Here is a 15,042-nt window from a genome sequence, read left to right on the forward strand (position 1 = left end):
CCAAAAGAAGGTTGTAGTCTAGAGGGGCATCAACCACTTCCACATCCAGACTAACGGTTTTGCCTTCTACCCCTATAGGTAATTCCTGTAGAATACCAAATGGACGGAACCCACGACCATCAAAGGCCTTAAGGATGGTCGGGGATTGGTTCAACGAAGGAGAACCAAGCGATCTCCAACATTGAATCGACATAATACACGTCGAAGCTCCCTCATCAATCACAGTCCGATGAATAGGCCTGTTTTTTACTATCACTGGAATTTGGAAAGCCATTTGATGGTGTAGACACGGTGTATTATTTTCTAGATCGAAGATTATCAGGTTCGGGTCCTGAACATCAACAGCTTCGATAGCCGACAAAAGTAATTTTCGCTGTGCTGGGCATGATTGCAGCACTTCTAAAGCCGACATTGTTGAGGGTGAAACAGCTAAGTCCTCAACAATGTTGTAATTCTGGGCCGCTCTCGCATGTGGATTGAAAGCAGACCTGCGAAGTACACCCTTGGCGGGCGGTTTAATTACTAGGTCCGGATTAGGTTTCTCGATCTGTAGTGGATCGGAACCAGGAACTGAGGTTGATGGGTTAGAGTGAGAAGATTCTGCTTCTTTACCATCAACAGGAGCCTTACTACCATAATCTTGCGATCGAGTCGCAATCCTCACATGAGACATCATCAAAATGGGTTCTTCACTGGCAGTCGAGGAAGAACCTATCATCTTGCTTTCCTGCTTTGGAAATGGATCTTTTAACACAACAGGAGTGGGAGAACCTTCGACTATTTTCACAACCTCGGCCCGATGAGGGAAATCCCTCGTAAAATGATCCTCTTCACAAATAAGACAAGGATATCGAGGTTTGCGCTTTTCGTCATTGGTTTCCGACTTTTCCGTTTTCTCCTTCGGAGCCTTGTCTGCTTTAGCCTTCTTCTTTCCTTTCTTCTTTCCACCATTTTTTGATTTGGCCGTAGATGACTCTACAGCGTGAATATCGGCAGAAATTTCAGGAGAAGACTCTCCTGTCGGGGAATCGGGTAAAGTGATTATAGGAGTAGTTGAAGCCTTGGAAGACTTCTTCTTGCTCTTTGTATTCACGATACCAATCATACCATCAGCGGCATGAGATCCCGAAGGAGCAGCAGCGATTTGATTTGATTTTGGAAGATCTGGAATCTTCTCGTGTAACGTACCCGACTGAGTATGAACTAAGTCAAGGTATTGCGCCTGAGCAATGACTTGCTCCTCAGTAACTACTCCGGCCTTAGCTACATCTTCAGTAATCTTCGGTAATAATGATTTAACAAACCATTCAGCTAAGATTTGGTCCGGGATAAAAACTTTCACTAGCCTTCTTCGACGTCTCCACTCATGAATGTGATCAGAAATATACGTCGATGTTGATTGTTTTAGTGAAGTTAATAACTCCGTGCCGTTATCGTATCTGACCGGAAATTGAAAGTGAGTTAAGAACGAGGTAGCTAACTGGCTAAAATTGTAAAAAGAGGCTCGTGGTAACTCAATGTACCACTTGGCCGCGAGACCAATGAGCGTACGCTGGAAAAGACGTAAATGGATCGAATCATTAGAGATAGAATTTGAAGCACACCAGAGGTGGTAAGTCATCACATGATTGGACGGATCCTCTCCTGACTTACCTTCGAACTTGGGTATATCACTGGGCAACTTATTTGGCATTGGCGGCAAGAACGGAAGATATTGAATTGGATCGTTCGTTAGGCGCGTCAAGTCTAGTAAATCTAAAGTTGCGATAAACGGTAACTGCCAGTTAGGATCTCTAAAACTCTGGGTCACAAGACCAGTCCCAGGAGGAGGATATCCAGGATAACTAGGAACAGGAGTCGCATTACGGATATTATATCCTCCTGGAAAACCAAGATTAACCGGACCGTACTGGGGTTGTTGAGGTTGTTGATAAGTGTACCCAGGATACGGTTGATACTGGTAAACTGGCTGTTGGACAACTTGCCCAGGTTGGTACTGTCCCTGGTATGGTTGATGAACAAATTGAGGTTGAGTAGTGACAACCGTACTTATACCAGGCTGCCCTATAGGCATCTGGACCGTGGTTTGAATCGTAGATCCAGACAACGGTAAAGATGTCTGAGGAGTGGTTACAGAGACAATAGAAACCGGAGCCGTCGATACTCCAGAAGTAAGTGCGGCAGATGTAGCGGTACTTGCAGCAGCCGTTTGAGATGGAGTACTAGGTGCAATTGGCGGCTGAGTAACTACCGAAGTTACAGAAGTTTGAACATTTGACTGGACAGGTTGCGGTTGCTGGGGTGGACCAGAAACTACGGGTTGTCCAGCTTGAGGTACCAACTGTAAACTTTGCTGAAACACCTGTTGACCTTGTGATGGATCCCACACTAACATTCCGGGGTATTGACCCGTAACAGGTTGAGGATACTGAGATCCATAACCGGATTGAGGATAGGATTGATAATTGTAAGGTGCAGGTCCCATACCTTGAACATATGACTGACCTTGAGGTGGTTGATAACCTTGACCCGAGTATTGACCTTGAGGTTGATAACCTTGAGGTAAATATGGATACTGGGGTTGACCTTGACCTTGAGGTTGATACCCTTGGGGTTGATACCCTTGAGGTTGCCATCCTTGAGGTAAATATTGATACTGAGGTTGACCCTGGGGTACATATTGAGGCTGGGGTTGACCTTGAGGCATGCATTGCACCATAGGTACATACTGACCTTGAGGTGGCCCCCCAGACACGAATGGTGTACTTTGAGGTTGCCCCCCATGCGTTAATTGAGGCTGCCCCCTAGGCGGTAATTGGCCACCTTGAGGTTGGGAAACGGGAACTGAACCTGACATCATGTAAATGTCACCTACACCCAATGGTATATTACCACTGTTTCCAGCTAATAACCCATGATCAATGGGTTGAGGAGATGCCCCCGCAAAGGTACCAGAAAGTGATTGATACCCAGTGGGAACAGAAGGACCGCCATGTAAGAAAGATTCAGGAGCTTGAGTAAACACGGACGACTGACCAGACATATTTACAGGAGTATAAATACCTCCAGGTGGAAATGGAGTACGAGGTGTAGAAAAACCTACCCCTGAGTTGTCTAAAAAATTGGTTAACGAAAGGTACCAAGTAGTACTCCTAGGAGGACTGTAAAAGATAGATTCACGCTCCCTGAGTTCAATAGTAGGTTGATCTTCAAGGTTAGAGACACCTATTTCTTCCTCTGGAGCAAGTTCTTCAATAGCAATCAGACCAGTAGGAAGATTTTCGGTGATAACTCGTTCCACTCTTGGTGAATCTGGAACACTAGAAGTCAGAGTAACAAGTTCAGATATTTCCGGTTCTTCGCCTGTATCACTAGCAGACGAAAAACTACCAACAAGCTCAGAAACTGTAACAGATTCGGGATTATAACATGTCTCTAGGCCTTCGTAATCTGAATGGACTACCAAGGAAGATTCTCCTTCTTCATGTGAACCTACTCTACTGCCACTAGGAGGAGTTACAAGGACCTTCAAACCCTCTAGATTACTAGGGTCGTCTCGAGGAGGTGATCCCCTAAGTCTACGAGATCTTCTCAACAATTCGGCCACAGAAACAACTTCAGGAGACTGGCCCCGAAGTCTACAGGACTGTCTCGGTAATTCCGCCACAGTTAAAAACTTTTAACTACTACACACGAAAACAAAGTAAAATTTCAAATCAAACCACCTAAAGTCTCTAAAGAACCAAACAAATTTGAATCACACGCCTAAAGAATCTAGGGCATCAAACCAAGCACAAATAGTAGCCTTCTAGACCGAAAGCGCTAGTTGGTGATGAAACCCAACATCGCCGGATTCAGTACAGAAGTGGCGGGTGGAACAGTTACCCCGACAACCTGCTTAATGAATAGACCGGCACAAGTTCCTCCACTTTAACCATCTCGAGTGAAGTGAACCCCCCGGAAAATCCAAGTGAGTCTAGCCGACGTCTGCTCCAGGTACAGTGGGATCTTCCCTCCACTGTCACCTCGGTAGAATCCTAAAGATAATGGTCACTAAGGTTACCAACCGCAACAAATGCACCTGGGGGAACAGTCTACACTCCGACAGCACGCAAGGGCAGAGTATCAAGCTCAATCCCCTTGCCGGTTCCTTGACAATAATCCAAGGTTTACCGACAAGTGACCCCTGGCTCCTCGACAATGATTAATCCAAGGTTTACCATTTGTAATGCGTGCGTGTCTGGCGTCGTTCCCAACGAGGGGGGATTGATCCCCTCACTGGTTCGGACACGAGCTCGTGCTTCTCCTTTAAGAGGAGCTTTCCCAGAGTACAAATGAGACAATTGGATTTATTCTATCACAAGATAAGCTACTTGTTTGGTTTTGTTGTCTTGGAGAGTTAATTACTCTCCTACTCCAAGACACTAGCCTGATCTAAATTGGTGTTTCAGAGCCCTAGTAAATAAAAGTTACTACGTTGATTTTACTTTAAGCGTTAATTTTATGGTTTTTCTTAAAGACAAAAGGTAGCGGAAGTGAAACCAATGGTGTGTAGACTCGACTCAAACCACTACAAAGATGCACCTAAGATGATTTACGCTACTTTCCTTTTTCAATGAAATTCCTAACTAAGAGAGTTGAGAGATGCAAATTTTATAGAAAACAACTTTCTTAGTAAAGACAATCAAAGAAACAATTCTCTTTATCTTTTCAAGCATACAAACATGACCACTCCTTACGTGCACAAAAAACTCTTTTTCTTTCAAAAATCTTCAAAGCTACTTGAAACAAAACTTTTCAAAGGAGATGTTTTGTATTTTCTCTTTTTTAATAAAGCATATAAATCTATTTTAATGAAAATCAATCTCAAAAACTATAAAATCTATGAAAACTTGACTCATAAGCAAGCCAAAAAGAAATTTACTCTAAGCAAACCTAACGAGGCAAAAGCCTACAAAGATGATTCTAAGATGTTTTACTTCACCAAAATCAAGTCAAGGACCAGCCAATGCAGAATCAAAAGACTAGTCAAAACAAAATTCAAATCTTTTTGTTCTTTTTGTAAAATGGAATTCAATACTCAATCAACAAGCACTTCGAAATTTGCCAAAGAAACAACTCAAAGGTAAGTTGCTCTCAGAGGTAGACTTTATGACAGGTCTGACTTCTAAGAAGGCTGACAAAACCAGAGAGATCTAAGGCTTGACAACTTCTACCGCCAAAGTCACTACAAGGCCTACTCAAAAATCAAACCCTAGGGCTTAAACTTCTATGAAATCCACTAAAACACTCAATGCTATCGAAACAAGTTCAGGTGAAGATCTTTGACAAGAGACTAATGGATCTGAGCAGTAAAAACTAAGAAAAAGCAAAATCTAAGAGAAAAAATGCAAAAAATGGAGTTTTCTTAAATTTTAGCAAGGGACGCAGGCAACCAGTTAAACCAGGTGCGGGCCCGCTCTGTGCACACAACGACAGTGCGTGCAGGGACGCACTGTGCAACACTCAGAGGGTGCGTCCTACAGAAAATTCAAGAAAAACTAAATTGAATCTAACCCTAAGCTAACCCACCCAAAAAAAAAGTCACAGAGCCAAAAACCAGAAAATAAATGACTTTTCTCAGAGCAAAGTTGCATACAAAGGAAAAGACTTTCACATCAATGGAGTCCCCAGTATGGTCGCCAATTTGTCAGGCAGAAAGAGTCGATTGTGCGGACACAACCAACCTCCCTAGGAGCCTAAGACTCTCTAGTGACAAACAAGACAAACAAGAGCAATCCTTCTCTAAACATGCATTTACTATATAAGAAATCAAGTGTTTAGATCCTACCTGTAGTCCAACGTTGTTGTAGCAGTCCAGCTCCGCTGATCCGGATGAGCTCCTCCTTCACGTTGAAACCTGCATCCACTAACAGTCAAACGATTAAATAGCACTTGATAATCTCATAAAATAAAACATATTTAACACATAGACCAAGGAGTACATGAAACAACTCATAAATAACAAGTTATTGAGAAGAATGGACTCATTTGCATTAATAGGTAACAAAAGGAACAAATACAACCTGAGCCTTGGTGTTGTGCAAGTCCCTCCCAGGGTCCATCAAGGGTTCTCCTTTACTTTGACAAAGCTCACCCACTTCCAAATAGAACAAGCAAAGATGGCAATCTCTCCTCACAAGCTTCTAAATGGGAGTCCTAATTCCTGCAGCATTTACCCTTAGAAATGTATAGCTTCCAACCTCTTCTCCTTCTGGCCCAATGCCTGTATTTATAGTGCTCAAGAGGAAGTTAATCAGGTCCACCATCAATGGGATAATCCCCTCTTTGGATGGGATAGCTCCCTTATTGATGGGATAAGTTCCTCTTTGGTAAGGGTACATGAACCATCTGGAGGCGCTCAATACACGTCGAACAACCTTCTAGAATACTCTAGAAATGACCACAAGTAACTTTTTAAAGATGAAACTTGTGCATTTTGACCTTAACAGGGGGACGCACCTGCTCCTTTACATATAGAGCATCCAAAGACACAGCTTTTGTGAGCATTGGATGCGTACCCACAGGTAAGGTTGAGAGAACCTGCGTACCCAGAGATAAATACATTTACAAAGACTTTCTGTCTTTTTGGAGTTTGACATGGAGAGCAGAGGCATAAGACTTGCCTAAGAGGATAGCATGACTGTTGATAGAGCCATACTAACTGTAAATAGTCATGGTGACTTTTTTTAGTGTAACAATAGCCCATGGTGTGGAGGAAAGGTTCTGAGTACTATGACTAGCCCCATCAACATAACCAACATATGGTTGAAGGAAGCTGACATATGCAAACCAAATGTAAACATGATTAATAGAAATTGTAAGAAACTTTGAAAGGAACACACTGAAACACACTCAACACACCCTATATACAACATGTTGTTGAAAATGCAACAATAAAATCCTAATTTAATTTTGTCCTTGAATTAAATTAGGAATTAAATTGTAATTCCAATTCTCATATCAACTTGTAATAGTTAACTAAGTTAATTTGATTTAGTTGGCTTAGTTGATTCGATTTGGGAGTCTAACTAGAGTCATGTAGAGTGTTTCCTACTTTTTAGGAGTCTTGGTTGAGTTAAATTCAGTTAAACTAGTTCCAATTGATGGAGGAATTGGTGGGAGACCTAGTAGTGGGGTGTAACCTATAGTACTGGGGTCTAACCAACGTTGATCATCCAATAAGCTAAAGAGTCACTTATAATTAACTCATACGTATCGGATTAGAAAAATACCTAGTTGAGATTGGAGTTCAAGGACAATGTACTATCAATTGTATAATCATCTGAATTGTACAGGTGGTGCATGCAAGTAGAGGAAAGCCTAATATGATTCCTTAATTCATATTTGTGTAATTTCCCAATTATATATGGGATAATTCCCTAAGAATATGCACAAGGAAATAGGAGCTTGGTAGGCAGTATATTTCACCAAGTATTGGCTGAAGCTTGTATGTGAAGTAGTGAGATAGATAGAGATAGTGTAGAGGTTGCTTGGGCTTGAGAAAAGCATTGTAATCTTCTCATATTTTCTGATAAATTCAATATACATACAACAATGGTTTTTAAATGTGCCTTTCCCTAGAAGATTATTGTATTATGCGAGATTGAATTCTTTCTCTTTTATGCTTCATGATTTCATCAATCTTTTATTTTTTCTGTTGATGAGTAGAGTAGATTCAAGTCAATTGTTTTAGCATATTACAATCTGTAGTTTGAATCTACAAGGAATTTCTACACATGTACACAGTGAAATACATAAATTAAGCATAGTATTTTTTAAGGTACAACCCATTTCTAGGTTGTGCCAATGGAACTTCATCGAAATCAACAAGCTCGTAGGTCCCTTTACGAAGAACATGTTTAACAATGTATGGGCTTAGCCACATTGGCTCGAACTTCCTCGATCCTAACTTATTAGACTCTTGATCATACAACAAGACAATGCCACCTTCTGAGAAGACATAAGGTTTGATATTCTTGTCATATTATGTCGTAACGCATTTCTTATGGGCCTCATTAGCCATGGCGACATCATGCCGGGTTTCTTCTAAGTGTGTCAAGTGTAAGAGACACTCTTCTTCTGTAGAAGTGGAAAGGAGAAGATCAACAACAAGTTTCAGAGATGAAATTTCACACTCAATAGGAAGGATTTATTCCAGAACATATACCAATTGGAATGGTGTGAACCTAGTAGCAGTTTGAACAAAAGTTTGATACGCCCATAAGGTTGAATAAATAATAAGATGCTAATCTAATTTTTGGATCCCTGTCATGCATTGAAGCATTTTTTTCAAATCTTTATTGATGGCCTCAACTTGCCCATTCACTTGAGGGCAGTAGGGAGATGAGCTTTCATGGGAGAGGCCCAACTTAGCAATTGGTTCATACACCATGTGATTATGGAAATTTTTCCCATGGTTTATAACTATAACCTGTGGTACACCAAACATTGCAAATAAATTATTGAAGAAAAATAAAGCAATTGCTTCACTGGTGTTCTTGTATGTAGGCATCACCTCGATCCACATGGTAAAATAGTCTACCTCCATAATGATTTAGCCATGCCCCCTAGTTAAGTGAGTGTTACATTTCATAAAATCAATGCCCCATTTCGCAAAAATTCCAACGATGATAACATGGTGCAAAGGAGCGGGTGGAGCATGGGTTTTATGATCATATATCTGGCAGGCATGACACTTTGGGACTGTAAGGATTCAATCATGAAATGTAGTAGGCCAAAAGTAGCCAACACACAAAATATTTTGTGTGGTGGCTTAACGAGACACATGTCCACCACATGCCCCAACATGGCATTCATTCATTGCTTTCACATCCTCCTCATGGGTGAGGCACATTCGAAAAATCGTATTGATACCACAACAATAAAGGGTGTTGCTGATTATAATGTAGTTTTTAGCTTGATATCAGATACGTCATTGGTCAAAGCAAGAGGTATCGAGGCAAAAAGTATGGGTTTGGAGATATATGATAATTTCTCCATACCATGGTTCATATTAATCGATCAGGAATAATGACTCATCTGTAATAGAATTTTCATTGTCAGACATTGTTTCAGTTTTAGTAGCATGAAGGTCGCATATCACCTCAGCAAAGACTAAGGATTTCTTTGAATTGGATTTGATGAACTCCAAATCGAACTCCTGGAGGAATACAATCCATGTGGAGTACTCACCCCCCAATGATTGTCGTGACAAGATGTATGTCATGGGGTTGTAGTAAAAAAAAACCATGGTCTTGCCAAGAAGGATATAGTGATGAAACCTTTGGACAACTTGGAAAACCGCCAAAGTTAACTTTTTAATGTGAGTATACTTGATCTTGGTATCATTCATATTATGACTCAAATAATAGATAGGATTTTCGGTCCTTACATTTTCCTTTTGGACCAATACCATAGTGATGGTAGTAAATGTAGTGGCAAGGTATAGGAAGTAATCACATTGGTAATCCAGGGGATATAACAATGATTCTTGAATAAAAAAATATTTCAAGGAAACAAACTCCTTTTGGGAAATTTCATCCCAATGGAAGGGAACCCCCTTCTTTAACAAGCGAGTAAATCCTTTAGTTAATGCAACGTAGTTGGGAACAAATCTTCATAGAAAGTTAGCCTTCCCTTACAGTCATTGAAGCTGAGGAAGAGAGGAAGGAGAAGGAAGATCTAGGATCGCTTGGACATTCAATGGGTCAATACAAATTCCATGGTTCAAAACAACGAAACCAAGAATTCAAACAAAGATTACACAAAACACATACTTGTGTGGATTTAGCCTAATGTTATAGTGTTGACAACATAAAAATATAGCCTTAAGATGCATTAGATGATCAAACTGATGTTTCGAGTGAGTAGGTAGGGCATCCAAATATTGTTGTACAATGTGTTAAATTTCATGGAAGGCATAATTCATTTCCCTCGAGAACATTGCCCCAATATTTTTCGATCCTAAAGGGAGATTTTGATATGAAAATGTGCCCCATATAAAAATAAATGTAGTTTTATGGTGGTCCAATGGGTGAATGTTGATCTAATTGTAGTTGAAAAAGCCATCCATAAATGAAAATATTTCATAGCTAGCACAATCGTCAAAAATATGGTCAATGAATGGGGTAGGATAGTTATACTTAGGATAAGCATGATTAATGTCCCATAGTTGACACATGCACGAATTGTTCCCCATTTCTTCATGACATGAAAAATGTTGGATACCCAATTAGTTAGAGATAGTAGGTAGATGAAACTATCACGTAGAAGTTTTTCAAATTTGGCTTTAATAATGGCAACCTTCTATGGATGGACCAGATGGAGGCACTGCCGAACTAGATTAACATCAGGATATGTCTTGATTTCATGTACACCAATGTTTGGATCAATACCTAACACCTCTTCTTAAGTCCAGGAGAAAACATCTCTAAATTCCTAGAAAAGGGATTTAAAAGTCTTAATCTCATTGGGAGAGAAGAATGCACGAATATGTACATTATCAACAATTTTGGGTTTGATTGAAATATCAACAAGGATAGTCTCTTCAATATTTGACAAATTATTCTCATAATCTATATCATGGATGGATACAAAATTCACAGACATATTAATTGCATTGGTCCAATAGATTTCACTAAGACAATCCTTGGAGGAATATGGAAAGGAGGAACGATGGTGATGGTCGTCCTATGGTGCATCATCCAACATCATGATCTCCATGATGCTCTTATAAGTAGAAAATGTACGAGAGAAGGGATCAGAGGATGTATCAATTTATAAATAATTATAAACCCAATTGATCGAAGAGGAGAGAGTAGAAGGTGTTGCACAAGACAAATAGATGGCTTCATTATCGAGATCAATGGGACTAAGAAGCATTCAGTCACCAAAAGTGTCAATTTTTTATTCATTTTCCACTATCCAAGGATCAGATGGAGTAGTACTGTAACAATATATCATGTTGACATAGGAAACTGGATTAGATTTTTTGGGAAGAGAATGAGGAAGAGGAGGAGGAAGAAAAAAGGTTCCCAGGAGGGAAGAATCCTTAAGAAATCCCACCCCGACATGTTGATATGGATGTGGGGTTTCTCCTACAAGAGGGGTGCTTCCAGTAACTTGAGAATTGGTGGAAAATAAAGTGAGCTGATCAATGGCTACTATACCTCCATTATGAGGGAAAACAATAATTTTGAAATTTTTTGAAACAACAATAGCCATAGCATTAACCCATGTAAAACCTAGTAGAAGGTTATAATCTAATGGTTTATCGATAACCTTGAATTCTACCAACACCTTCTTGCCACCTAATTCTACTTATAATGAATTCAAAATTCCACAAGGCTTGAATCCTCTTCCATAAAAATCATTTAGAGTAGTTGATGACTTATTTAATTGGGGAGAGCGAATGGCCTTCCAGCAAGAAAGTGACATAATACAGGTGGAAGATCCTTCTTCCACAATGGAGCGATGGATGGTCTTACTTCGAACGATAACCTGAATCATCAAATATAATTATGCTAGAAGTCAAGGCATATAATTCTCATGGTTAAAAACTACAATATTAGAATATGAGGGATCAACACATATAACTGTGGAAAGTAAAGCCTTCTTTTGGGCAGGACAATTTTGTAACACCTCGAGAGCTGACATAACTGAAGGAGCTTGAGCGAGATACTCAACTATGTTATAATTATGATCATCTCTTGCACGAGGGTTGAATGCAGATTTATGGATAACGCCTTTGGTAGACTTAATTTTCAATTCGATAGGAAACAAATTTGGAGTAGGATCCACTACAACAAAACAGGAAATTTACGCCAAATTTATCACCAGATTTTAGTGTATTTTTCTCTCCATTGGGATGAGCAGCCTGGCGCCAAATCTGGCTCTATTGTAGGATTTTTAAAGCGTCATTTTTTGCGCCAAATTTTGCATCTTTTTTTTAATGCCAAATTTTGCATCATTTTTTGCTCCATGTTTTGTGTCATTCTTTGCTTCTATTTTTGTGTCGTAATTTGCATATATTTTTACACCATCTTTTGCATTTGATTTAGTGTCTTTTTTTGCATCGAGTTTGTGCCATTTTTTGCTTCTAGTCTTGTGCCATTTTTTGCTTCTAGTCTTATGCCATTTTTTGCTTCTAATTTTGTACTTATTTTTACATCTATTTTTGCACCAATTTTTCTGCCTTTTTTTACACCTTTTTTTGCGTCTAATTTTACACCATATGTTCAGTCTGATTTAATGCCAAATTTTTCATCCATTTTTGCACCATTTTTTTCATCCACTTTCATTTGTCTCCCTTTTTTGCATCCTATTTTTCACCTAGTTTTGCATCATTTGTTGCATCCAATTTAGCATCTTTTTTAACAACATTTTGTGCATCCAATTTTCATCCTTTTGAGCATCTAAATTTTCACCCTATGTTGGACCATGTGTTGCATCCACCTTTGAATCTCATTTTGTGTCTGATGTTACATTCAATTTTGAGCCATTTTTTTGTCTACTTTTTCATTTGTTTTTGCACCAAGTTTTGAATCATGTTTTGCACCTCATTTTGCATCCAAATTTGAGCCATTTATGCCCATTTTTGCACCATTTTTTATGTCCAATTTGTTTCCTTTTTGGTGTCTAATTTTTCATCCTTTTTGGCATCCAAATTTGCATCATTTTTTGTGCCACATTTTGTGTCCACATTTACATCTCATTTTACACCTAGATTTCAGTTTGAATTTTCATCTAGTTATGCATCATTTTTGGCATCCTTAGTTTCACCTTTTTTTAGTCCCATTTTTATTCTTTTTTTGTGTCTTTTCTTACATCCTTTTTGCACCCAATTTTTCATCCTAATTTTACACCATTCTTGCATTCTCATTTTGGTGTCCATTTTTTCATCCTTGTTTGCACCCAATTTGGTATCTTTTTGTATGCCCTATTTTGTTCCCTTCTTTGTGTCTAGTTTTGCACCCTTTTTTAATTCTACTTTAAAACCCTTTTTGTCTCATTGTTTGCATCTTGTTTTGATGGCTAATTTAACATCCAATTCTACTCCCAATTTTGCATTGATGGTAACATCCAATTTTGGCTTCTTGTTTAGAGTTTTACTTTTACTTCCATTTTACTAATTTTATTACATAGTGAAATATATTATAGTTTCTAAATATCATTTTGTTGTAGGATTTAATGCACAGTTAGATGAACATAAAACTCTCTTAGTTTATCCTAGAAACCTAAGATAGACTGATTAAGAGAAAGTTTGTTCTAAGGCTCAGGATTCTTAGTAGATCAAGATGTAGAGTATAGATTAAGAAAAGAAGAATGAATTCATGTGAGTCCTCACATGCATGTCTTGTTGGAGTTTTTAGTGTAGTTGGGAAGTGCTCCTAGATAGCTCCAAATCTTGGTCCTACACACAAGAGAGAGAACAAAGAAAACTTCACAACATAATATCTTGATAATTGAAAGTATCATAAACATATAAATATTACTGAATAAATAAATATAAACCAAAATTGCATACATTCGTTAGTTAAATAGGATAAGTAAAGAATGAATAGTAGCATATGGAAGGAAGAACAACTAACCTATATTAATAAAGGAGTTGAAGAAAGTTACAACCATGAGATGCAGTTGCAACAACACCTCCCCCAACTTCTAGCTCCAAAACTCTCCCTCTCAAGATAGATCTCAGCAGCATGACAATACATGAATTCCCATCATTTCCTTGATGGCAAAGCCTCCAATATAGGGAAGTGAAGTCTATGAAGATTTCCCAAATTCCTCATTAGTTCAATTTTGGCAAAATCTTTTGGGTGAATAATGTTTCATCATATAAAAATGGTATTTTCCACTTTTTAGATGCTTTTGTGCCTAGGAAAAAGCTTCTCCATGCTTTATGGCTCTTTCCCACTTTTGTATGCTTTTATTTTTTAGGAAAAATCTAATGATGAGGATATAGAGATCACATTCCACCATATGAGTTTCCGAAAGTCAACGATAGTGTCAAATTCTAGTTAACTCGAGCTTTGTGAGGAATTTTCATTTTAAAATGTTAACATTAAATTTCCATGTCATAATGTGTAAGCCAATCAAAATCCTTTAAAATTTAAAAGACATACAAGTGTGACTAGGCAGTGGATTTTTTTTAATAATATAACTTACCTAATGGTGCCTAAGTGACCCAAAACTATATTAAATATTAAAAATAAAACTAATATCTTAATCTATAAAAGTTAGAATATCGAGATGATTTTTAATGAAGGGTAAATCATGGCTTGTTAAATAAATAAATTTAAATATAAAATCCTAAGTCCTAAATTTAATTTAAACTATATTAAATCTTGTAATGATAAATTAATTTAAATATAAAATATAAATATATGGTTGTTTTGATAAAAGTGCATTTATTTGGGTAAGTTAAATTTAAATTTAACTTAAATTTATATTTTAAATTTAAATTTTCTTAAGCCTTGTGTTAATAATTTAATTTCAATATAAAATACATGTAGATGGTTATTTTTTTATAAAAGTGACGTTTATTTGGGTAATTTAAATTAAAATTTAAATTTAAATTTCCTTTAAATTTTGAATTTCCTTTTTTAATTTAAATTTTATTAAATCTTGTGCTAATATATTAATTTAAATATAAAAATGCATATACAATTATTTTGATAAATGTGGCATTTATTTGGGTAATTTTGGTAAAAGAATAATAAAAATGATACATTAAAAAAATGTCTACATGGCATTATTTTATTAGTTTCTTAATTTTTTCTTATGTGGTTATTCTTTGAGTTGAAAATTCCTCTAATGTGAGAATTTTGGTAACAAAAGTTAGATGAAGGGGACAACTTGTTATAGACTAGGATACCGTGGTCCTCATGGTACATAACTTGTATTATAGGCTTAAATAGTTTAGGAGAAAGGGGTATTTCAACCAACAACATAGTATTCTCCTCCAAGATGATGAGGAGGTATTTTCATGTATAACACATT

This window comes from Pinus tabuliformis, chromosome 2_2 (assembly GCF_031772625.1).
Source record: "Pinus tabuliformis cultivar Carrire ecotype Pingquan chromosome 2_2, CPIR1, whole genome shotgun sequence".
NCBI lineage: Eukaryota > Viridiplantae > Streptophyta > Pinopsida > Pinales > Pinaceae > Pinus > Pinus tabuliformis.